Source organism: Lissotriton vulgaris, chromosome 2_1 (assembly GCF_964263255.1).
Source record: "Lissotriton vulgaris chromosome 2_1, aLisVul1.2, whole genome shotgun sequence".
Taxonomy (NCBI): domain Eukaryota; kingdom Metazoa; phylum Chordata; class Amphibia; order Caudata; family Salamandridae; genus Lissotriton; species Lissotriton vulgaris.
Window position 1 is genome coordinate 122755597 of NC_141687.1, and position 27999 is coordinate 122783595.

Genomic DNA, 27999 nt, shown 5'->3' on the forward strand with positions numbered 1-27999 from the left:
CCCATCCTCATGGCGTATATATGAACATTATAACTGTGCACATCTAAATCAAGGCGTTAAATAACAACTAAATAGTCTTTCACTAGTCACTTGTGGAATCAAAACGTTAAAGCTTCATCATGTTGAACACAATTACAATGTTAATTTCTCCGCATTGTACAAAATATCTCTATCACTTCTCTTTACACGTTATTACATTACATTCTAATAACCAAATTTTAACACAAGAAAGGATTATATGTGTAGGTGTGAACTACACTTGATAATAATGCACCCCTATAAATGGAAGAGCACAGCATCTGTCTATCAACTGTGCTGCCACTTGTGCCATCACCACACTGTCACCTGTGCACCTTGCCATTATTCCTCCAGTGTCACTTGATGTTACTGATGCCATCATTGCAGTGTAACTGATGCCTTTACTTCACTGTCTCTAATGCAGTCATTTGATACCACCACAATGACAGTGGTGCTTTCACTGGTACCGTTACCAGTGTCACCGATGTTGCCACTGGTGCCATCACCAGAGTGTCACTAGTGCATCTGTGCCCCCACTCGTGCCATCACCAGACTGTCACTAGCACACCTTTGCCACCACTGGTGCCATCACCACACTGTCACTAATGCACCTTGCCACTACTTGTGCCGTTACCACACTATCTCTAGAGCAGCCAACACATTGACAACACCACAATGACAGTGCTGCTTTCACTGGTACCGTTGCCACAGTCACTGATGCCACCATTTATGCAACACCACACTGTCACTAGAGCACCTGTGCCACCACCACTCATCCCGTCATCACACTGTCACTAGTGCACCTGCACCACCACTTGTGCCATCACCAAGACGTCAATAGTGCAGTTAGTTACATGTACCATTCTTGAAGTGCCACTTGTGATGTCCGTGTGCTGTCACAATGTCACTGATGCCATCACTGTAGAGTCACTGATGCCATCAATTTACTGTCACTAGTGCACTTGTGCCATCACTCGTGCCATCACTTTACTGTCAGTAGTACACCTGTGGCACTAGTGCAGTCAACCCATTGACACCACCACAATGACAGTGCTGCTTTCACTGGTACTATTACCATAACATCTCCGGTGCAACCTTTTGCTACCACCATGCTGTAACTAGTACACCTGTGCCACCACTCGTGCCATCACCACACTGTCACTAGTGCACCTGTGCCACCACTCGTGCCATCATCAGCCTGTCAGTATCGCATCTGTGCCACCACTTGTGCCATCACCACACTGTCACTAGTACACCTCTGCCACCACTCATGCCATCACTTTACTGTCAGTAGTACACCTGTGGCACCACTCATACTATCACTACACTTTCACTAGAACATCTGTCCCACCTCTTGTGCCATCCCTTTACTGTCACTAGTACACATGTGCCACCACTTGTGCCATCACCAGACTATCACTAGTACGCCAGTGCCATCACTCGTGTCATCACCACACAGTCACTTGTGTAGACAACCGATTGACACCACCACAACAGCAGTGCTGCTTTCACTGGTACCATTAGTACAGAATCTCTGTTCAACCACTTGTGCTATCACCATGCTGTCACTAGTACACCTGTGCAACCACTCGTGGCATCACCACACTGTAACAAGTACACCTGTGCCACCATTCAGGGCATCACCACAATGTCACTAAAGCATCTGTGTCACCACTAGCGGCATCACCACACTGTCACTAGAGCATCTGTGCCACCACTCTTGCCATCACTACACTGTCAGTAGTGCACCTATGGCACCACTCGTGCCACCACTACACTGGCACTAGTGCACCTGTGCTACCACTCGTGCCATCACTGCAGTTAGTAGTGCACCTGTGCCACCGCTCGTGCAATCACCACCCTGTCACTAGTACACCTGTGCCACTAGTTGTGTCATCACTACACTGTCACTAGTGCACCTGTGCAACCGCTATTGTCATCACCACACTGTCACTAGCACACCTGTGCCACCACTGGTGCCATCAACAAACTGTCATTAGCACACCTGTACCACCACTCGGGCCATCACTACACTGTCACTAGTGCACCTGTGCCATCACAGGTGCAATCACCACACTGTCATTAGCACACCTGTACCATCACTCGGGCCATCACTACACTGTCACTAGTGCACCTGTGCCATCACAGGTGCAATCACCACACTGTCATTAGCACACCTGTGCCACTTCTCGTGCCATCACCACCACACTGTCACTAGTGCACCTGTGCCACTACTCATGCCATCACTACACTGTCACTAATGCACCTGTGCCACTACTCGTTCCATCACTACACTGTCACTAATGCACCTGTGCCACTACTCGTTCCATCACTACACTGTCATTAGCACACCTGTGCCACTTCTCGTGGCATCACCATCACACTGTCACTAGTGCACCTGTGCCACTACTCGTGCCATCACCACCACATTGTCACTAGTGCACCTGTGCCACTACTCATGCCATCACTACACTGTCACTAATGCACCTGTGCCACTACTCGTTCCATCACTACACTGTCACTAGTACACCTGTGCCACCACTCGTGCCATCACCACACTGTCACTAATGCACCTTGCCACTACGTGTGCCATCACCACACTGTCACTAGCGCACCTGTGCCACTACTCGTTCCATCACTACACTGTCACTAGTACACCTGTGCCACCACTCGTGCCATCACCACACTGTCACTAATGCACCTTGCCGCTACGTGTGCCATCACCACACTGTCACTAGTGCACCTGTGCCACTACTCGTGCCATCACCACATTGTCAGTAGTGCATTAAGCAGGGAGAAGGGTTAGGCCAGCAGCAGGATTTAGATCCCTTTCCTTTTGAAATTGCCAGGGCTGGCTTCCCTCCACCCCCTCCCACCTACGACTTCCAACCCCCCCCCCACCTCCGGCACAACAGCACTGTGCACCTCTCCCCTCACAAGCTGCCATAACGCGAAGCCCGCTCAGCCGTCCTCCTCTCTGTCTCGTGGCTTCTCCCTGCGGCTTGGCACACGCAGCCAGACTCTTGGCACCCTCTGGTGCTCCACCCAGCCGAGTGTCTGCAGCCCTGGTGCGCTCCATCCTGGCACAGGCCATGTGCCCCGGGTCCTGTGGAGCTTCAAACAAAGGCGGAATGTGTTCAGACAGCAATTAGGAGGCTTGTTTCAGCATTCGTCTTGTTCTGTAGCTTTCAATGCCCTAACGCAAGCTTGTTTTTTCATTTGATTTCTTTGTATGAACCATTAAACACGCAAAATCATTACAGGTTTGTGGTATAATTAGTTAAAGGGCAGACTTGGTATTTTATTTTTTACAGATAATTAAAAAGGATTTCTTTCCTTTTCGTTAGATGCTGAATCCTCCAGAACACTCAGGTTGGTGCCTGTGGCATCCCTGTCTGCAGAGTGAGGGTGGCAGAGGCGTTCTGCTGGCTGGCAGCAGAATACGTCCTGGCAGGGTTGTGAATGCCAGGCGGTAGCCTGTGAAGGGCACAAGTGCTGTCCAGGTACAGTATATTAGCTGGCACTCTCATGCAATAGACACAGCCGCCAGCAGTCCAGTACCCTGCGGAGACACAGGGCCTAGTACTGGCACACATGTGGCACAGATTCCACTTTCCACTGTCATGCAACAGGCACCCCTTCCAGTGTACTGCAGCGCCAGCAGTCCAGTACACTGTGGAGACACAAATGCATATATATATATATATATACAAGGGGATCGCGCCACCGGAACTTCACTTTTATCGACGTTGCGGTGGCGCAATGCCCTGCACCCTATTTACAAAGTGGCGTTCTCTCTAAATTTTAAATTTGCTCACCTCAAGACATTTGAGGGGAGCAAATTTAGAGTGTCGCTGGTGTTGAGAGTGCTCTATACTGGAGCTGCTTTCCACCTAAACTTGAGAACTACCCAGAGTTATCTGCTTCTTTTTTGCATAATTTGTGCGTCACTCTATGCCTGAAAGGGTACTTTTATTGACTTATACTGGGTGCTCCCTTGTGTCTGGACTAAGCTATACCTCTCTAAAGAGCTCTAATGAGAGTGAAACACGTGTCAGGGATTGCTCTTATTCATTTCAGGTTTGCTTGGATGGTATTTTACCAATCCAAAGCTATAATACTGGGCCTGGAGTGGTAAAAGGCTTTGTCTATTTCACAGCTCGGCATGGATAGCACTGTGCTAGTCCTTTGCTTCAAGACTTTGCTGTGGGAATGATAAAAGACTTTGTCCTTTTCTATCTCTGCGAGTATGGAACTGTGCAAATCCTACGCTTAAAGACTTTGATAGAAAAGCATACAATTGAGGTGACAATATGTTGAGAGAGCTCTATACTGGTGCTGCTTTCCACCTAAACTTGAGAACTACCCAGAGTTCTCTGCTTCTTTTTTTGCATAATTTATGCGTCTATGGCAGGGCACTCCCCACGCTGCACAGCACCACCTGTGTGTCCTGCCCTCAAGCCCCAGCTGCCGCTGCTGAGGAGAGTTTGAGGCCCTCCCCCACCCACAGGCTACCACCTGCGCCTCATCCCTGGTGGCCGGTGGTAGGACATAGGTTTGTCTTCTGCTGTTATTGTAGTGCCTCTGTATTATTTGTCTATTTGCCTCTTGTTCCCTATTTATTTTCTGAACCCTTTTGCCTTCTGTTACCTCGCGCGGTCCCTACCCCCGTTTTCACTGTTATTGTAGTGCTTCTGTATTATTTGTCAATTTGTCTCTTGTTCTCTGTTATTTTTCAGTGCCCTTCTGCCTTCTGTTTCCTCGCATCGCCCCTGCCCCCATTTTCACTATTATTGTAGTGCTTCTGTATTATTTGTCTATTTGGCTCTTGTTCCCTGTTTTTTTCTGTGCCCTTTTGCCTTCTGTTTCCTTTCGCCGTTCCTGCCCCGTTTTCCTGCCTCTACGTCCCCTGCAGCCCCGCCCCCGCTCAGCCATTCATCCGCCACTTCCTCCCATCTGCCTCCTCCCTCCCACCTCCCCTTCTTATGACAGGTGCTGCGCGGTGAGGAGAGCGACCCTTGACCCTTCTGAGGCAGGTCGCTCCCCACGCTGCACAGCACCACCTGTGTGTCCTGCCCTCAAGCCTCAGCTGCCGCTGCTGAGAGGAGTTTGAGGCCCTCTTCCACCTGCAGGCTACCACCGGAGACTCATCCCTGGTTTGTCTTCTGCTGTTATTGTAGTGCGTCTGTATTATTTGTCTATTTGTCACTTGTTCTCTGTTGATTTTCTATGCCCTTTTGCCTTCTGTTTCCTCGCGTCGTCCCTGCCCCCGTTTTCGCTGTTATTATAGTGTGTCTGTATTATTTGTCTATTTGTCTCTTGTTCCCTGTTATTTTCTGTGCCTTTCTGCCTTCTGTTTCCTCACGTCGCCCCTGCCCCCATTTTCGCTGTTATTGTAGTGCTTCCGTATTATTTGTCTATTTGGCTTTTGTTCCCTGGTATTTTCTGTGCCCTTTTGCCTTCTGTTTCCTTTCGCAATTCCTGCCCCCGTTTTTCCCACTGCTATGTACCCTGCGGCCCCGCCCCCGCTCGCCCATTCGTCCGCCCCCTCCTCCCAGCTGCCTCCTCCCTCCCACCTCCCCTTCTGATGGTGGCCGCTGTGCGGCTGCGCTGCTGGTGCACCAAAGGCGTGCCTAAGGCAAGCCCGTCTGCGCCCATCCGTGCCTGGACCGTGCCCAGTGCCAGAACCCCTTGGCCCCCGCGAACGCCACGACACCCATCTTCGCTATGATGGCAGCACCCTCTACGCATTCAACACCAGACGACTGCACACCTGCTTCCTGGCCACCCAAAGCACACCTAAGGACCCTTCTCCTGCCGGAACTGCAGCTTCACCAGCATCCAATCCCCAAACCCACCCACTGTGAAAGAACGTAACCACCTCAGATGCATTCTTCTCAACACCCGCTCCACCCGCAAACACGCCGTTGAACTCTGGGACCTACTAGACTCAACCTCCCCAGACGTCGCCTTCCTGACGGAGACCTGGCTGAACCCCTCCTCAGCACCTGACATCGCCATGGCTACAAGATCACCCGCATAGACCGCACTAAGGAGTAGGAGGAGGAATCGCCATCATCTACAGGAACACTCTCAGACTCTCGACCAACACAGATGACACCCTCAGCACCGCCAAACACATGCACGACAAGATCCACACCAATCCCAACACCACCCTCAGAGGAACCCTCATCTACAGACCCCCCGGACCCCGACCACAGTTCAGCAACTCCATCACCAACTTCGTCAGTACACAGTACACATTACATTTACAATTTACATTTACATGCCCTCGCCTCCACAGACTACATCCTTCTCGGGGACCTGAACTTTCACCTCGAGAACAACAACGACTGCAACTCCACCACCCTGATCAACAACCTCGTCAACCTCGGACTCAGACAACTCGTCACAACACCCACCCACTCCGCCAGCCACACGCTTGTCCCCACATCTCCTTCAACCACACCACCGAACTCCACTGGACCGACCATCGCTGCATCCACTTCACCTTCCGGAAACCCACCAAGCACCACCGCACCCAACAGATCCCCCGCCGCTGCTGGAGCAAAGTCACTGAAGACCAGCTAACCACCACCCTCACCTCGAGCCCACACGCAACCCTACCGACCCCAACTCGGCAACGAGCAACCTCAGACAATGGATAGACCACTGCGCCAACACCCTCGCCCGATCAAGAAACCCTTTAACAGACACACCAGCGTGAAAGCTAGCTGGTTCACTGAAGCCCTCCAGGCCTCCAAGCAAACCTGCCGAAAGCTAAAGAAAATATGGCACCATGAACAGGCACCGGACAGTTACGCAGTCCACAAGAACTCCACCCGCAGACACCTCATCAGATCCGCCAAAAGGGCCTCCTTCAAAGACCGCCTAGACAACAAGGCACACAACAGAAAACAGCTTTTCAAAATTGTGAAGGAACTGTCCAACGCCAGCTCCAACACCAACGACATCCAACCTTCGCAAGACCTGTGTGACTCCCTTGCCACCTTCTTCCATCGCAAGATCACTGACATCCACGACAGCTTCAACGCCACAACCGTCCCGACAACCACGGAGACCTCCTTCCCCATGGCCAACCTCCGCACCCTGCTCTCCTGGACCAACATAACCGACGACGACACCATCAAAATCATGAACACCATCCACTACGAATCTCCGTCAGACCCATGCCCACACCAAATCTTCAACAAAGCCAGCACTCAAAATACCCAAGGCTGACCCCAAGGACCTAAGGAACTTCCGGCCCATCTCCCTGCTCCAGTTCCCAGCGAAGGTCATTGAAAAAATCGTCAACAGACACCTGACCCGCTACCTCGAGGAGAACTGCATCCTGGACCGGTCCCAGTCCGGGTTCCTTAGCAACCACAACACCGAAACTGCCCTCATTGCCGCCACCAATGACATCAGGGCCCTGCTGGACGGCGGGGAAACTGCAGCCCTCATCCTCCTGGACCTGTCAGCCGCTTTCGATACTGTCTGCCACCGCACCCTACGCACACGCCTCCATGACGCTGGGATCCAAGACAAGGCTCTGGACTGGACCACCTCCTTTCTCTCCGGCAGAAGCCAGAGCGTCCGCCTCCCCCCTTTCCGCTCCGAAGCCACCGAGAACATCTGCGGCATAACACAGGGCTCAGCCTGACATTGTTCAACATCTACATGGCACCACTCGCCCATGTCGCCCGACTGTATGACCTCAACATCATTTCCTATGCCGACAATACCCAGCTGATCCTCTCCCTCACCAAGGACCCCCTCACCGCCAAAACCAAACTCCACGAAGGAATGAAAGCAGTCACTGAGTGGATGAAGAACAGCCGACTGAAGCTAAACTCAGACAAGACGGAAGTCCTCATCCTCAGCTTCAACCCCTCGGCCTGGGACAACTCCTGGTGGCCGACCGCACTGAGAACAGCTCCAACACCCACCGACCACGCACGCAACTTAGGGTTCATCCTCGACTCTACTCCCTCCATGATAAACTAGGTCAACGCCGTCTCGTCCTCCTGCTTCAACACCCTCCACATGCTCCGCAAGATCTACAGATGGATCCTCACCGAAACAAGAAGAACGGTCACCCAGGCTCTCGTCAGCAGCAGGTTGGACTACAGAAATGCCCTCTATGCAGGAGCCTCAGCCAAACTCCTGAAACGACTTCAACGCATCCAAAACGCCTCTGCACGCCTGATCCTCGACATCCCTTGCCGCAGCCACATCACACTCCACCTAAAAGACCTCCACTGGCTCCCCATCAACAAGAGGCTCCCCTTCAAGCTCCTCACCCACGCACAAAAGGCACTCCACAACACTGGACCAGCATACCTCAACAGACGACTCAGCTTCTACACCCCCAACCGCCAACTCCGCTCTGCCGACTTTGCCCTCGCCACAGTCCCCCGCATCGGAAGAGCGACCTTTGGCGGCAGATCATCCTCCCACCTCTCTCCCCTCAGCGCCTTGAGACCCTCACGGGTAAGTAGTGCGCTTTACACATTTTCTGATTGATTGATTGATTGATTGTTTGATTGATTGATAATTTATGTGTCCCTCTGTGCCTGAAAGGGAATTCTTTTGCTATATATATATATATATGTATATATATATATATATATATATATATATATATATATATATATATATATATATATATATATATATATATATATATATATATATATATATATATATATATATATATATATATATATATATTCAATGAAAAAACCATAGGTTATAGGCCATATATAGTTAGGAATTAGCATTTACAAAACCTTATTTTACTCGCATAAAACCATTGAAATTCCATATATAGTTAGCTAACTATAAGCGCTAACTATATATCGCGCACCCGCAATCCACTGCTGATGATGTCACATATTACATCATTCATGACATGGTCAGTGACATCACTGATGACATCACTGATCAAAACAACCAGTGATTGTATGTGTCTGTAAAGTTTAAATATGTTTCACATATTGAAGAATGAGTGGATGTATAAGTGTCTGGATGAAGAATTTAGTAGGTGCATGACTGACTGTATGAGTGAGTGATTAAATGTGTCTCACTGAGTACATGGGTTAGTGACTAAACTGTCTTAATTCGTGCATCAGTATGTTTGTTGTTGTGTAAGCTGCTGCATGTGTTGATCAGTAGCTATAAGAGTGGCCATATAGGTTATTGATTGGTTGCCCAAATATTTGAATGGGAGGCTGAGTGTGTGTGTGGGTGGCTGGGAGGTGCGTGACTCTGTGCATAGATGTGTAAGCAGTTGATTCACTAGGAGTATGAGTTCAAGAGTGCATGTGGAAACAGCTATATGGGCGGTTGACTGTGCATGGGTGTGTTGGTGAGTGAATGGATTTCTCATTGCTACATGTGCAAGTAAGTACGTATGTAAAACACAATACATGTGAGAGTTGAGATTTATAAATAACTGAACATAAGAGCCAGTGAATGTGTGAGTGGCTGTATCGATCACTGTGAGCTTGTATCAGGGATTATATAAGAGAGTAAATATGTGTTATTATATGTTTGAATAAGTAAGATGTGTATAACTGTATAGTTGAGGAAATGGAGGTGTGATTGATTCTTTGCATGACTGACTAGGTGTGTGAGTAACTCCATGGATGAGTGACAGTCTGTGAGTGTCTGTTTATACTGAGTGTATGTAAGGTTATATTAGAGTCTGAAGAGGTTCATTGTATTATCACATGAGTGATGTGATCAGTGATGACAAATGAGATGTCATCAGTGATGTCATTTGAATTGTCATCAGTGATGTCATCAGTGATGTCATTTGAGATGTCATCATTGATATCATTTGAGTTGTCATCAGTGATGTCATTTGAGATGTCATCAGTGATGTCATCAGTGATGTCACTGACCATGTCATGAATGATGTAATATGTGACATCATCAGCAGTGGATTGCGGGTGCGCGATATATAGTTAGCGCTTATAGTTAGCTAACTATATATGGAATTTCAATGGTTTTATGCGAGTAAAATAAGGTTTTGTAAATGCTAATTCCTAACTATATATGGCCTATAACCTATGGTTTTTTCATTGAATTTTCAAGGTTTTGTAAATGCAAATTCCTAACTATATATCCACTATAACCTATGGTTTTTTCTGTGAATTTCATTGGTTTTTTAATAGCAAATATGAAAAGCTTTAAAATGTCAAGTACGTGATAGATAAAAACATTTTCGTATTTATGCACGCTGATGTGCTTTGAACGCTGCCCCCCCCCCTCCCCTCTTTTGCCTTAGTAGTACTCTCTCTTTGCAGATACAGAAGGGTAGTTAACGCAGGCCTTTACCCCCGTTGTAATCCGTCGTACCTCCTTGTCTCTCCATTTGATTGATTGTTGTCCAAGCATTTACTGTTTTAGAATTGGTTCTCTTTGGATCATTCTCTATTTACAAACAAGCACAAAGTCGCAATACTCTGTTTAGTCTTTGCAGATAGTGAAAAATCGTGTAAAAAAATAAAAGTAATCGAGCAAAATCAGTAGGCCACTAATTGGATCTCTTTTTGACCTCGCTAAAATAGAAATATTAGGAACAACCCTTCTTGAGAAATACGAAAATAGTGAGATGAACTGAGCTCCACACCATGAGGGCTGCAAGACAGCTCGGCTCCATCACCCATCCCGCACAAAATAATGACAAACCCTATGCAAATATTAAAAATATAGACAACACACCAGCAAAGAAACAGGGTAAAACATTTTATTAAAAAACTATTTACATAACGTTGGTTTATAAGATGATGTCAGTAGTGGACCGATGTGTGAATAGATCGAAAACAGCACAAGGCTCCAAGATCCGGATAGCAAGCTCCTGGATGTTGGGTGCCATAGTTTAGAGTTCTGAATTTCAGCCTTTTTCAATGCCTGTGCTTTGTTGAATCAAAATGGCGGCTTGACACAAAGCTGACTCAAGCGTTGTTACTGATGCTATGCAGACCAAAACTGGTTTTCAGTTTGTACATTTTTCTAGATTTTTCAATCCAAGTTTGGTTGACTTTGTAGAACGATGGCTTCAGATTTTCAACATACGGTGTGGTGGCGCTGACTGGGAGGGGGCGCTTCGCTCCTGCCCCCTCCCCAAGTAAGATTTTCATACGTGAAAGTACGTTAATGGTTTTGGTCCCTGAGATGCTTCGATGTCACTACCATTCTCAAATAGCATAAGTTCTGGATGTTGGGTGCCATAGTTAAGAGTTCTGAGCAGCGCTTGTAACACTGTCTGAAGCTTATTTCCACCTACTGCAGCTTCACTATTCTCAAAGTAAGTGAGTGTCGTTTGTGGACCTGACTGCATTAGAAAACAATGTGATATGTTACCTTCCTAAACAGCTTGACGGAGGCCCCTGAGGGGCGCTGTGATGGCCATGGACTCGGAGAAGACGCTTGGCTCCGACACCCTCCCCAAGTCTTATAGCACTGGTGTAGCCTGAGATCGCCCCCGACATAGGCGGCCGGCTCCCGGGGTCCGGCGGTACTTTTTGCCTTTTGATGACTCTTCAATTCTGGACCTTGTCCCACAATCCGTTTGACCTGAAGACAAGCTGTAGTGAGGCGCCCCTTTATCGTTTTAGTTGCCATTCCGCCCGCTTTTGCTACACTGTGCCTCTTCCGCCATTCAGCTGTTTTCCGCCCGCTCTTGCGACTACAGCGTCTCGCTCACCATGTAGTTGAGATGCGCCCGCTCTTGCGGTGCAGCGATAGGCGGCTGCCACAGGACTCTCAAAATGGCGGCCGGCTCTTCGGTTTTGGGCCTGGTCCACTAAAATGGCCCTGGGACACCTTGGAACTCGGACGCTTGTCTGCTAGGGCTTGGGTCCCATTCTCGAAAAGCGTCCCCTCAGCCGTGAAGATTCTACAAAAGTCTTGGGGGCCTCCGACTCCCGCAGGCTTCTGGTGGGGAGCGGCTGCCATGATTGCTCGTGGAATGGCCACGACGGAGCTACGAGATGGTAGTGGTCTCATGCTGACGCCAGCTTTAGTCTGAAACATCCAGAAACACTGTAGACTACCAATTCGATCAGTTCCGGTAGCGCCCCAACATGACCCGGAAGAGAAGAACTTGCCCTCCCCTCTTTGACTGATGGTTCTTGTTGCCTGTCCCCTCTGTTGTCATTTAACAGAACTTTTTGGACTGCTGAAAGGGGTTGTGTTCTGAACGCTGGTTGGTGGAGACATTTAGACTATATTCCTTGACCTACGTTGTCGCGTAATGCGTTTTATGACACGCCGCGTTAGCGCACCCGGAAGTGATCCGAGGCGCGGCGCGCAGCGCGTAACGTAAGCATAACAGGTCATGTGACTTGTTAATAAAACTTTTCATTGGTTCATTTTACTTTTGTTAATTTAATGATGAAAAGCTTGGTCATATGACCTAAAAATTACGCTTTTTATTATTTTCGAACAATATTTTTTTTTCAAACATATGTTATAATATTCCAGGCTAATGTACTTTCCCGGAAAATTTACAACTGTCTTGCAAGTAAAATATATTCCTTTTTCGAGAAAAAGGGCGTTTCTTCCTTCCATGACGGAGCCGTTGAGTAAAAGAGATTCGGCCTGCTGTCTTAGTCGCCGATACGCCTGATTATCAGATTCTTATCGATCACTTTATGTTGCAGACATGAAAAACACAACTGCCCTTGACCATTTATCTTTACTGCGTTCCTACATATTATACCTTTTATCCGTCATGTAATTGGACTGCTTTATTTCACTTGCCTTTTACTGATTCGAAAACAGTCACTAAAAGTAAAAACTTTACAAATGAAAATACTACTACCGTGTTTTGTTTTAAAAACCTTTATTGTGAAAATGTCAGTATACAAATACGGGCCTATAACCACGTGGGCCGGCCACGGAGCAAACTCAAATCGTATATGATGAGGAGACATTTACACTGTAGAAGAACGTAACGAGCGGGCCATTAGGTGACAAGAACAAAGGTGTCTAACAGTTGCGGAATCGGTGGACGTACATTTTGTAATTAAAATACGACAGGGCCACTTACAATAACATTTTCTAGATATACATTTGCGGGCAAAGAGTTACGAGTCCCATTTATACCGGCGCCATTTTGGGCGAGGCCGGGCAGGTCCAAGATATAGTCAAAATGTCTCCACCAACCATCGGCCAGACCAGAACCCCTTTCGGCCCTTTATGTTACAAGATGGTGTCTTCCATTCAGAAAATATTGGTGGCAGCATTTTGAAAGGAAACAGAAACAGCCGTTCTCCTAGTGAGTTTCACATTGTTACATTTAGGAAGAATGTTGAAGAGTAGTATGTGGAAAATCTGAAGCCATTTTTCTACAAACTCTCAATCAGACTTGGATGGAAAAAAAAACCTGAAGAATGTACAAACTGAAAACCAATTTTTGTCTGTATAGCACCAACAGTAACGCTTGAGTCAGCTTTGTGTCAAGCCGCCATTTTCATTCAATCAATAGCGTCCCCCTGCACACATTCAGGGACCTGGTCGTGTCTTCAAATGAAACGCATTGTAGGAAAAGAAGCAGAAAGGAAAAGGAAAAAAGTTCCGCCGGACCTAGTGAAGCTGCAGCAGGTGCAAATAAGCTTCAGACAGTCTTACAAGCACTGCTCAGAACTCTCAACTGAGGCACTCAACATCCAGGACTTGCCATTCGGATCTTGGCGCCTTGTATTTTTGTTTTGTTTTTGATGGAGGGGAAAGAACAAAAAACAGACATTGAAAAAGGCTCAACAGTGCAGGGCGCCTTGTGCTGGTTCCGACCTATTCACACATCGGTCCGCTACTGACATCACCTCATAAACCAACGGGGCACCCCACGCCGACTTTCGGCGCAGCATTGTAGGATGGCCACACCAGTGCGGCAATTTGCTGGACACCACCTCGGTGCCATCCAGATCTCGGCGCGTTCATTCATTCAATAGCGTCCCCCTGCACACATTCAGGGACCTGGTCGTGTCTTCAGAAGAAACGCATTGTAGGAAAAGAAGCAGAAAGGAAAAGGCAACAAGTTCCGCCGGACCTAGTGAAGCTGCAGCAGGTGCAAATAAGCTTCAGACAGTTCTACAAGCACTGCTCAGAAATCTCAACTGAGGCACTCAACATCCAGGACTTGCCATTCGGATCTTGGCGCCTTGTGCTGGTTCCGACCTATTCACACATCAGTCCACTACTGACATCACCTCATAAGCCAACGGGGCACCCCACGCCGACTTCCGGCGCAGCATTGTAGGATGGCCACACCAGTGCAGCCACTTGCTGGACACCACCTCGGTGCCATCCGGATCTCAGCGCGTTCGAGTCACTGTGCCGGAAGAGTGACCGGAACTCAGCTGAACACGCCGTCTTTCGGCGCAGCATTGTAGGATGGCCACACCAGTACGGCAATTTGCTGGACACCACCTCGGCGCCATCCGGATCTCGGCGCGTTCGAGTCACTGTACCGCAACAGTGACCGCAATTCAGCTGGACACGCCGTCTTTCGGCGCAGCATTGTAGGATGGCCACACCAGTGCGGCAATTTGCTGGACACCACCTCGGTGCCATCCGGATCTCGGCGCGTTGTGCTGCCTTCGGCCTATTCGCACATCGGTCCGCTACTGACGCCGCCTCACGTGCCAACGGATTTTCTACGCTTTTTGTAGCCCTATGTCGCATAACAGGTCATGTGACTTGTTTATAAAACTTTTCATTGGTTCATTTTACTTTTGGTTTCCTAAAGATGGAAGGCTTGGTCATATGACCTAAAAATAACACTTTTCATTGGTTTAGAACATTTTTTTTTCCCAAACGATGAAAGCCCCACCTTGTTTCTGGATCATTCAGACTGAAGCTGGCGTCAGCATGAGAGCACCACCATCTCGTGGCTCCGTCGTGGTCATTCCGCGAGCAATCATGGCAGCCGCTCCCCACCGGAAGCCTGCGGGAGTCGGGGGCCCCCAAGACTTTTATACAATCTTCACGGCTGAGGGGACGCTTTTCGAGAATGGAGCCCAAGCCCTAGCAGGCAAGCGTCCGACTTCCAAGGTGTCCCAGGGCCATTTCAGTGGACCAGGCCCAAAACCGAAGAGCCGTCCGCCATTTTGACAGCCATGTGGCAGCCGCCTATCGCTGCACTGCAAGAGTGGGAGCAACTCCACAACATGGTGAGCGAGACGCTGTGGCCGCAAGAGCGAGCGCAACTCAGCTAGATGGCCGCCACCTGGGGAGGCCCGTTCACGCCGCCTCCTCCCCCCCCCCCCCCCCCGGGCCGCCGCACGCCAATTTTCGGAGCAGCATTGTAGGATACCAAAACCAGTGCGGCAGTTTACTGGACATCACCTGGGTGCCTGTCGTACATGTTGTGTCAGCCATGTGACTGGACACAGACCGCTACTGACGAGGCCTCCCCCCGCACCACCCGGGACGCCCCACGCTGTTTTTCTGTGCTGCATTGTAGGATCCCTAAACCAGTGCGGCACCCAGGCGACATCACCTGGGTGCCGTCCAGAACTCTGCACGTTGTGCTGCCTTGGGACTATTCGCACAACAGACCGCTACTGACGAGGCCTCCCCCCGCCCCACCCGGGACGCCCCACGCCAATTTTCGGAGCAGCATTGTAGGATCCCTAAACCAGTGCGGCACCCAGGCGACATCACCTGGGTGCCGTCCAGAACTCTGCACGTTGTGCTGCCTTGGGACTATTCGCACAAAAGACAGCTTCTAACCATTGTTGCTTTTTGTGTTAATAAATGTTTAAATGTTTTTAGTTTTTGTTCTGTTCATTATCGTTAAAAGTTAATAAAGTTTTATAACCTTAATTTGTTGGAGTGTTATCTATTTTTTGAAAAACGGGTGAATGGGGCCTTGAATCGGGTTATTGTCATGTGTGGGCTTTGGAAGTGTGCTGCTGCAGGATCGGACATTTCAAACTCAAATGCACGTTCTTTTTCTTACCTTTCCGAAGCATGGAGCGCAATAGCAGGCAGAGAAAGGGTGATGCACGTGTTGAACACTACCTGACCTGGCAAGTTGCTGGCAGTGCCCCCCCGCCCGCTCCTGAAAGAGGGCACACACACACCGCCGCCCCGAGTACTTCACAAATCTTTAAAAGACCATGCGCTTGTTCATGAGGCTTAAATGGTTTATCACCTCTTCTAGAACCCCTACATCGACCCTCTGACGTTTCATGGAAAAATTACCATGTAACACAATACCAAGCCATGTCAGCTGAAACCCCCAAGGAATCGTGGGGCATATTATCAAGGGGGTTTATCTCCGCTTTTTTGGCTTTAAAAACCATGAAAGCGGAGATAAAATTATTTCCCTATTATCAAGCTGTCGCTAACACCAGTTAGTGACACCTAAAAGGAGATAGCGACCATCTTGGGCCCGGCTTTGCATGTCAGTGATACTTATCACTAATGACATGCAAAGTGGCGTGCCAAGATGTTAGCGACTGGAAACAGTCCCTAACATCGCTACCTTCTATTACCAACTTTTGGAGATATTCGCGCTAAGCGCGAATATCTCCAAAATCTAACACCTGCCCTGAGCAGTTCTTAGCCATGTTATCCAATGGGAGGTGGATAACATGGCTAAGAGCATTAGGTCGATAATACATGAATATCGCTGACTTTTCTGCGATAATAGCAAGGTTTATCTGCGATAAAAATCGCCGATGTGCGGCGATAATTTTTGTCTCTAAACAAGTTATAGACAAAAATTATCGCTAGTTGTTCGTAATATGCCCCCGGGTTTTTGCTTGCAGAAATCGGGAGGCGGGAGACTAGCACTGAAATCAGTACTCACACGCCTGAATCAGGAGGATTGGCATGTCTGAATTCTCTACAGCTGGGGCCATAAACTACATCCGCAGGGGTAGGTGATAGCCTGGGACCAGCCTGGCATCTAAAATGGCTGCCGTGCACGACAAAATTGTGGCATTCGAAAAAAGGCAAGATGGCGCAGCCGCTGGAAGAGATATATCAACATATATCAGCCTCCTCAGCCACCCTCAGGAAACATAGGGGATTAGGATATGTCTCCCGCACCCCCTTATACCTAGTACTTTAATTAACGAAGCACAAAATGGCGAATTCCCGTTTCGCTACCAGTTTGCGGCCCAGTTCGCGGCCCGTGAAGCGCTTCTACCGTGAAAAATCATTTTTTTTTTATTTTCCCCACGGGACCCTTTAATAACCCCAACAACATTCCTAGGGGGTCAAGAGGGGGATACCTTGCCCCCTTTCATTAAATTCCCCCTTAGTTTTTCACCTTTTCTTCTCTCTCGATCCTACCGAGAGACAAGATGGCGGCCGCTCCGGACTGTCACGCAGCAAAAAAAAAAAAAAGCTCACGCACAGCCGCTGGAAGAGATGTATCAACATATATCAGCCTCCTCACCCACCCTCAGGAAACATAGGGGATTAGGATACGTCTCCCGCACCCACTTATAACTAGTAATTTAATTTACGAAGCACAAAATGGCGAATTCCCGTTTCGCTACCAGTTCGCGGCCGCGCTTCTACCGTGAAAAATCATTTTTTTTTTATTTTCCCCACGGGACCCTTTAATAACCCCAACAACATTCCTAGGGGGTCAAGAGGGGGATACCTTGCCCCCTTTCATTAAATTCCCCCTTCGTTTTCCACCTCTTCTTCTCTCTCGATCCTACCGAGAGACAAGATGGCGTCCGCTCCGGACTGTTTAGAATGTTGACAGACACCGGAGAGCCAATCAGCTTTCTGCGCGCAAAGTTCCGATAAGCGAAAAGTAAGCGGACCGGATCGCTGCCCAGAGCGCTGTTACAGATATATATCTTGGTTTGAACGTTAATTTCTCAAAAACTACTGGAGCACATATATTGAGACCTAGCAAAGGCACATCGGGCTAACAGTCCCTACAATTTTGCCAAGTTTCGTGCAAATCCATTCAGCCGTTCGAGCTAAAAGTGAGTCCAACCGCCCTATGGAAAACTCAATGCAAAAAACGCGTTTTGGGACCCCCCTTTTTTCTCAGCCCCCCCTTGACGAAACCCCACCAAATTTTCAGGGGCTGCTCAGAAACAAAATGTGCCATTTTCCTGAAAATTTCAGCCGGTTCCGTCCACAAACGCCAAAGTTATTAGACATAGAATTTTCAAAAGTCCCATAGGGAAAAAATTCTAACTATATATACCTACTGGCGATAGCCAGTAGGTAATATATATATATATATATATATATATATATATATATATATATATATATATATATATATATATATATATAATTTTTTAGGTCAGTTCCCTTGTCTTCTCATTTCATAAATACACTGGACGTAGGTTTTCCTCTTGAAACCTCAGGTTCAAAAAATGTTCCTAAAAAAATGGAGAATGCTTCCGGGTCAAAATATCTCTTTAACCATCTGAATATAATAAGCTCACCCACTGGCTAGACAGTTGGACAGAGGCAAACAACCTTCAATTGCTTCATTATTAAGGGTCATAGGAAGCCACAAGCATCTCTGAAAAGAACATTATATTGTAAAGTGCTTTTTTGGGTTGTATGGCTGCTCCCATTGCATCTCATTCTGTGGCTTAATCTGTACATTGTAACAAAGATTACCATACCATGCCATGCTATACAATGACAGACCATACCATGCTATTCAAGGGCAAGTAATATATGACACCATACCATACCAGACCACACAACAGGATGTCACTGTCACCATACTATACCATACCATAACATACCTTACCATACCATACCATAGAATGACAGCCTATACCATAACAAATCATACTACAGGCAATACCATACCCTACAATGACAATCCATACCATACCATAATTTACTACTCAATGACAGGCCATACCATGCCATAATTTACCACACAACGATTGGCCATAACATAATATACCATACAATAACAGGCCACACCATACCATAACATAATACACCATACAATGACAGACCATACCATACCATTCAATGTCAGAACATACCATAACATACTATACCATACAATGACAGGCCAATCCATACCATACCATATAATGACAGGTTATGCCATACTATACTGGTGCTATCTTTGACTCAGCCATGTTGCACATTAGCCACACTGTTGTATAACGTGACGAACAAAACTGACAAAGCCACTAGATCTGACATAGGTGAGACCTATTGGGTTTTCCAATGCTTGTTTCCCTCAGTGCCTACTAGCCCTTGTCCATGCCTACCGTCCCTCCTCTTAACTATTCCATGAGCCTATACATGCTAAGACCACTGGGAAGGTGTTTCCTCACTGTTATGCTCTCCACCACAGCCTCAGTGTAAAGATGTAACCTGCTCCCTGTAACGACCACCAGTGCCTGATATGGATGGAGGAAGGGGTGGGCCACCAGTGCCTGACACGGAGGGCGCAGGGGGTGGGCCACCAGTGCCTGACACGGATGGAGCAGGGGGTGGGCCACCAGTGCCTGACACGGAGGGAGCAGAGGGTGGGCCACAAGTGCCTGACATGGATGGAGCAGGGGGTGGGCCACCAGTGCCTGACACGGATGGAGCAAGGGGTGGGCCACCAGTGCCAAACACGGGGGGAGCAGGGGGTGGGCCACCAGTGCCTGGCACCGAGTGAGCTGGGGGTGGGCCACCAGTGCCTGACACGGAGGGCGCAGGGGGTGGGCCACCAGTGCCTGACACGGATGGAGCAGGGGGTGGGCCACCAGTGCCTGACACGGAGGGCGCAGGGGGTGGGCCACCAGTGCCTGACACGGATGGAGCAGGGGGTGGGCCACCAGTGCCTGACACGGAGGGCGCAGGGGGTGGGCCACCAGTGCCTGACACGGATGGAGCAGGGGGTGGGCCACAAGTGCCTGACATGGATGGAGCAGGGGGTGGGCCACCAGTGCCTGACACGGAGGGCGCAGGGGGTGGGCCACCAGTGCCTGACACGGAGGGAGCAGAGGGTGGGCCACAAGTGCCTGACATGGATGGAGCAGGGGGTGGGCCACCAGTGCCTGACACGGATGGAGCAAGGGGTGGGCCACCAGTGCCTGACACGGAGGGCGCAGGGGGTGGGCCACCAGTGCCTGACACGGAGGGAGCAGAGGGTGGACCACCAGTGCCTGATATGGATGGAGGAAGGGGTGGGCCACCAGTGCCTGACACGGAGGGCGCAGGGGGTGGGCCACCAGTGCCAAACACGGGGGGAGCAGGGGGTGGGCCACCAGTGCCTGGCACCGAGTGAGCTGGGGGTGGGCCACCAGTGCCTGATACGGGTGAGCAGGGGGTGGGCCACCAGTGCCGGACACAGAGGGTTCACGGGTGGACCACCAGTGCCTGACACGGAGGGCGCAGGGGGTGGGCCACCAGTGCCTGACACGGATGGAGCAGGGGGTGGGCACCAGTGCCTGACACGGAGGGAGCAGAGGGTGGGCCACAAGTGCCTGACATCGATGGAGCAGGGGGTGGGCCACCAGTGCCTGACACGGATGGAGCAGGATGTGGGCCACCGGTGCCTGACAAGGATGGAGCAAGGGGTAGGCCACCAGTGCCAAACACGGGGAGAGCAGGGGTTGGGCCACCAGTGCCTGGCACGGAGTGAGCTGGGGGTGGGCCACCAGTGCCTGATACGGGTGAGCAGGGGGTGGGCCACCAGTGCCGGACACAGAGGGTTCAAGGGTGGACCACCAGTGCCCAAATGGAGGGAGCAGGGGGTGGGCCACCAGTGCCTGACACGGAGGGAGCAGGGGGTGGGCCACCAGTGCCGGACACAGAGGGTTCAAGGGTGGACCACCAGTGCCCAACACGGAGGGAGCAGGGGGTGGGCTACCAGTGCCTGACACGGAGGGAGCAGGGGGTGGGCCACCAGTGCCTGACACGGAGGGAGCAGGGGGTGGGCCACCAGTGCCTGACACAGGGGAGAAGGGGGTGGGCCACCAGTACCTGACACAGAAGGCGAAGGGGGTGGTCCACCGGGTACCTGACATGTAGGGAGCAGGGGGTGGCCCACCAGTTCCCAGCAAGGATGGACCGGGGGGTGGGCCACCAGTGCCTGAAACGGTGGAGAAAGGGGTGGGCCACCTGAACCTGACACGAAGGGAGCAGGGGGTGGGCCACCAGTGCCTGACACGGAGGGAGCAGGGTGTGGGCCACCAGTGCCTGACACAGAGGGAGCATGGGGTGGGCCACCACAGCAGCACAGGGTCTGCGAACTGCCCGTGGCTTGTAAGGATGCAGCCCTTACTCACAACACCAGCTGCTGAGCCAGGCACCGTGATACAGTGGAGCGACACCCCACAGCAGTGATGTGGCATTGTGGGCACTGGGGCAGACACAGACTAGCTGCACATCACCTCTGTGCACCTGCTCTGTCCAGTATGCAATGCTCCCAGGGGGTAGCAGTACGGCCTCTGTCCTACTCAGCAAGCACATAACAACTGACAGTAACCCCCCGACCCCCCTCAAGCTGAACCCCTTCAGTCCCAAGTTACATTGCTTTAAAAAATGTTCACCGGCTGGCTGGTTGAATGTGTTTTGTAAGAAAACCCGACGCAAAGAAAGTGGGTCTGATGAAATGTTTTTGTCAAACGATTGTTGTCGATGTTTGTTGTCAAGAACAGGTTTTACCAGGTTGACAAATCACCTGGTGAAAGCCTTTCTTAATGGAAAATTCCTTTCCTCGTGCTGTTTTGTTTGGTTCTTAAGGGTAGGGGTATCCCAGTTCTGTTTCTTAAAGACACCCCCTCCTTCGATGCCACCTTATCCCCCCACTTCTGCTTACTTCAGAAACCTTTTACTCTCCCTCCTGATTTACTTTTTTTCTTCACTTTTTTACACTCCCTCCAATTGTACTTCCTTTGTTTAAATAAAAATCACTCGCTCCCCCTCCTGCCTTAGTCCCATTTTTTATAAACTCCTTACACCTACTCCCGCTTTACTGTCTTACTTTTTACAAACTCTTTACTCCCCCTCATCCATAATAGTCCCCTCCTGTATGCCCATCCCCTTTTTTTGCTTTTCTCTTTCACACTGTCCTTTTCTCTTTCTACATTTACCTTTTCCACAAAACCAAATTTTAGTGATTGGGATATGGATTGCGTCATTTTTTTTAAATTTTTTTTTTTTATTTTATTTAATGAGAGTTCATACCGGTAAATACATATTTCTAACTGGATAAATAGATACATAGATAGAAGCATAGCATTATATCGTCATGCGAAATAACAGAAAGAATAATAAACAATACAAATCAATTAACATATTAAATATCTACACGACCAGTAAATCATTCATTTATAGTTAATTTTGCTGTCCTCCAGGTAGCCACTGGGGCCCAAAGTCGCTTGCCCACATCCCTTAGCTTCGCTCCCTTTAAATCATATAATGCTTCCTCAATATTATGTATGCCCAACATTCTGCACAACCACATTTGAAAAGTTGGGGCTTCTGTATCCTTCCAGGCTGCGCTAATTAAAATCCTAAGAACTGCTACGGAAATGAAAACCAGAGCTTCGGCCTCAATACTCATATTTAATTTCGCATCACAGCCAATTATTATCAAGGTTGGGGATAGGTTAATTTTGACATCCAGAAGCCCCTCTAAAAACCGTATTATTTCAACTTTAATAGTTTTTAATTTTTCACAGCCATAGAACATGTGTATAAGATCAGCTATACCCTTTCCACATCTGGGGCAGTTGTTATCTGTCGCTTTCCCCCAAGAGAATAATTTTTCGGGCGTATAGTATAAATTAAATAGAGTTTTGTAATGTTGGGCTCTGAGATTCGAGGAGCGCAGAAACCTCTTATCCATAGCTAACGCCTTATCAAGGTCTACTTCGGGATCTCCCAATTTATTGGACCATGCGGTTTCAATTTTTCCAATATCGTCAATTGATGCGTCGTTAAATATTTTATATATATCTCTAATTCTATGGCCCCCTGACCTCAGATACTCAATTAGTTCGAATTTTCTAAGCAAAGTGATACGTGGCCTGATTGATTTAATTCTATTTACAATCTGTATGTATTTGAACTCTTGATAACCTTGTAGTGAATAGTTTTGTGTAATTTCTTCAAGTGTTCTGCACTGATCTCTAATCATTATTTGCCCCAACTCCACAATACCATGACTCTCCCAATGGCGCCACGTTCCATCCCTACTAAGATTTGGAAAGAGTGTTGAATTCCAAAGTGGTGTACGATGATGGATAGTAGGTATATCTAGAACTTTTTTAGCCGTTTTCCATATATACCATAGACCTTCAAGCGTCTTGTATCCTAATTCCTTGTAATAGCTCCTCTGAGTTCTCCTTAATAAAAGCCCTACGGCTTCACTTCCCACCAGTAGCTCAAAAATTGATGGTATCTCCGCCTGCCTGAGGGTTGGGCCCCCTGGATGGAATAGAATAGCCATGTCTGTGAGGAGACATGCAAGATGATAGCTCTTAATATCTGGCAGTCCCAACCCACCTCTATCTTGTGGTAATGACATATATCTATTTGACCGCCTTATTTTTCCATATTGCCATAAGAATTTCATAAAAGTGGCCTCAATCTTCTTAATAATTTTCTCGTCAATTTTAAATGGGATTGATCTTAATTTGTAAAGCACCTTAGGAAACATTGTCATTTTTATAACGTTTGCCCTCCCAATCAGTGATAGCTGTAGTGAATCCATTCTTTTTAGATCTGTTTCCATAGATTTGATAAGAGGGGTATAATTATCGTCAATTGTTTTACCTGGTTCTGCATTTATTGTTATACCCAGGTAAACTACAGATCCTACATATCTTCCGTCCACCTTGGCTATTTTTTTAGAACATAATATCTGTGTTTTATCCACATTTAGTCGGTAGCCCGACACGTCTCCAAACTGGCCAGTTATGCTAACTACCTCCCTCATAGCTAGCTCTGGATCTTTTGTAATGACTGCTAAATCATCCGCGTAAGCGAGAAGTTTAGTATGAAACCCATTTGATACTACTGGTTTAATAAGCGCGCTGTTCATTAATTGTGTGATTAGAGGGTCTATGTAGAGCGCAAACAAGATTGGAGAGCATGGGCAGCCCTGTCTCGTACCCCTTGTGATATTGATCCTATCTGATCTTTCCCCCATTGATTGAATTCTTGCAGTAGGTGATGAATACTCATTCCAGTATTTTATACTGGAAGAGATATATTGATGATATCCTCCTCATTTGGGACATCAAATTGGATTTGGAAGCTTTCCTGAGTTGGCTGAACGAAAAAGATCCTTGGCTGAAATTCACACATATGGCCAATAATGTATCCATCGACTTCCTCGACCTCACAATTTTTGCAGAAGATAACAAACTCAAAACCAAAACATTTACTAAACCTACTGCCAAAAACAGTCTTCTTTCCTATAAGAGCTACCACCCAAAACCACTGCGGGACAATTTACCCTATAGTCAATTTCTCCGTTTAAAAAGAAATTGTACAGAGAACAACGACTACAAAACTCAAGCGAGAGATCTTTGCATAAAATTAAAACAGAGAGACTACACACAGAGGACCATACAGAAATGTATGAAACGTGCTAACCACCAACCGAGGGAATGCCTTCTACAAACCTACCCTAAAGACCCCATTCCAGACCTCATGACATGTGTAACTACCTTTTGTCCATCTACTTACGAGGTCCAAAAACTGGTCAACAAGAACTGGAAAATCCTCAATAGTGGGAAATTTGACTGGCCAAAACCACGTTTCGCTAATAGAAGATCTAAAAACTTGCGAGACACGCTGGTTCATACCCGACCACGGACTACATACAGCCAAGAACCCATCAGGAACGCCGTGATGGCCCCGGTGAGTGGTCACTATCCATGTGGCAGTTGTACAGTCTGCCAATTCACCACCCATACGAAACAGTTACAACTATCAGAAACAATAAACTGGACTCAAAAACAACATACTAACTGCAACTCTTCGTGCGTCATTTACCTGGTTATGTGTCCATGCAAAAAACTTTACATAGGCATGACGTGCCGTAAAATCAAAATCAGAATAGGGGAACACCGCAGTAACATCCGCCTGAAGAAAAACACCACGAAACTGTGTGCCCACTTCCTAGAGAAAGGACATTCCTGTGACGACATAAGATGGACTGTCATCGAAATGATATCGGAAAAAACCCACAATACAGAAAGAATCCTGTATGAAAAAGAGCAACGGTGGGTGGACCGGTTGAAGACCAACATCACCGGGATGAATGATAATGTCCCTTGGCACCACTTTGCAGTTCACTAAAAAGACCTTTTATTGAATAGTTGCTTTATCTCCCTCACTTAGAGGTCTGTAGACTGCGTTAGTGTATACATGCCAGATCCTGTCATGCCGGCTCTCTACACAACTACTCAATAAAGTTTGTTGTAGAAACACAGATCCTATCTTCCAGGCTCTCTATACAACTATCCAATAAAGTTTTGAAAAAAACGCAGTCTTAATCCCTCCCCCGGACGCTGTTCTGACGTCCGGGGGCAGAGTCAGCACAAGCGGCGTAGGGAAGCACACACGCGGGTAATGGCGCAGCGCGCACCTCGCTCGGAACTTCCAATTCCTTCTACAAGAAGGTAAGAGACATCTGATCAATTTTTACCTGTCCCTCACAGCTCTGAACCTCCCCGATGCAAGCTTGAATCTCCTAATCAGGGGGTAAGTGCCTCTCCGTAAATGCATGCTCGAGCGCGCTACCTTACTGCATTATAGCCAGCATACACCGCGTTCTTAAATTCAGAACGTCTCACATTAACAACGCTGACAGTCTCGCTGTATCTGCCCCCCTTGAGTTTAAAGTACTTGAGTTCAAAGTAGTGATAGACTCTGAAACACGTATGATGTGTTATATTCCATTATACTTATTGTGACTCCACTAAGCACTGATTGGCGCTGTAACATACATCTTTACAGCACATGTGAACGCTCTCAACTTACCCCTCTCTCCTCTATCCTACCAGGGAATGCTCCTAATGTTTAGAAATGTAAATTTGCGTAGCTAAAAACAAGCTCTGTGTTGCTAGTTAAGACTATTGCTTACTAGTGTGCCTTTCTCATTCAAGCTACATGATACAAATGTTTCATTACTCTGCACAACATGTCTGTTTGTATTGTTTTTTACAGGCTCGCAAAAACTCGAGTGGTTTAATTTGACCCTCGCCATTTTCCTTTGAACTCCACATATTAAGTGTGAGTAGAATCTCTTTGTTTGTTTGTCATTTTTGTCCTGACGAAAGCCCCGTAGACTCCTTTGAGCCAGAGGGGGCTGAAACATGTCGACACTCCTGTAATTTGAATACTTTTGGATCTCATAATTCGATCCTAGATAAGTACCCATTGATTTTAATATAAGATCTACACTATTTCATTAAAATACTTAAAAGTGCTGATCTTATTTTTAACTTTTTTCCTTTTGCACAATATTTTTTCTCTCTGGCCACTGCAATCCAGACCAGAGGAGCCTCAGGTTGAGGCAGGCACCCACACTACCTATGGTACCCAATGATAACTGCCAACGAACCACAATGTAGGGGCGGAGGAACGACATATACCGCTACACCTATTCACATTGGGTCTTTTGAGGGTACCATAGTTTTTCCAACCAATGGTCTGGATCTGTTACAAGTGTCCATTTTTTCACTTGATTAACGATGAATACATAGCCTGAATGGCTTGACAAAATCTAGGGCCAAATCCCCTTGCCTCCATAACCTTCCATAGGAAACTCCATCTGACGCGATCAAATGCCTTTTCTGCATCGAGGAGGATCATTGCGACCTCCTCCCCCCTAGCAGCACCGATGTCAAATAAGGTGATAGCTCTCCTAATATGGTTTGTGGTTCCTCTTCCTGGGATAAACCCATGCTGCCAGGGGGAAACCAAGGACGCAATGATCCTTCCCATGCGCGTGGCCATGATTTTGGCATATAGCTTGTTATCACTGTTAATCAATGATATTGGTCTGTAGGAGCCCGGGTTGGTCTTTGGTTTCCCTTTTTTATGAAAGATTACTATATTAGTTTCTTGCCAGGACTCAGGTATTATTCCGGTATTCATAACACCATTGAATAGATCTAAGAGCATTGGTGTTGTTTCCTCCCTTAGACTTTTATATAGTTCTACCGGTATAGCATCTGGGCCCGCCGCCTTTCCGCTTGCAAGATCTTGCAGAGCTTCCAATACCTCAGACATTGTAATATCTTGTTCCAGTGATTCGATCTGGCCTGATTTTAACTTACTACCCATGTCTAACCAGCTTATATTTGGGGGCTCTCCAGCTACTTCTTCCTGATATAATTCTTGATAAAATTTCCTAAACCCCTCCAAAATTTCACCAGGCTTATCATATATTTGGCCCTGATATTCAATTTGTGTCACGATGTTCTTACTTGCCACCTGCCTGATTCGCAGGGCAAGTGCTCTACCTGCTTGCTCACCAGTTTCATAAAGGCGTGATTTCTGTGCCTGATAATTTGCTGCCGCCTTTCTTGCTAGTTGTTTCTGTATCTCAGCTTTTAAGGAGTTTACTCTATGTAGGCTCTCGATAGATTGAGCACCTGTAATTATGTCTTGTCTATGTTGTATCTCTGCCTCACTCAGTTTTTCCATCAATGCTACCCTTTCCCTATTAACCTTTTTCCATACATTGGTGGTATAGCTTATAGTCTCTCCTCTTATTCCTGCCTTGAAGCTGTCCCACACCCCTCCCCTTGATGCACTGTACCTATTGGCGTCAAAAAAGGACTGGGACCATATTTTCATATGAGTGATGTAGTCGACATCAGCTAATAATTTTTTATCAAATGACCAAGGTCTGGGAGCCTTATATGGTCTATTAATGACCATATTTAAAACTAGGGGATTGTGGTCTGACATGATTTTGGGAAGCTTATTTATTTGAACGCTCTTGAGAGATCATGAAGTAATCCAATTTCGAATATTTAT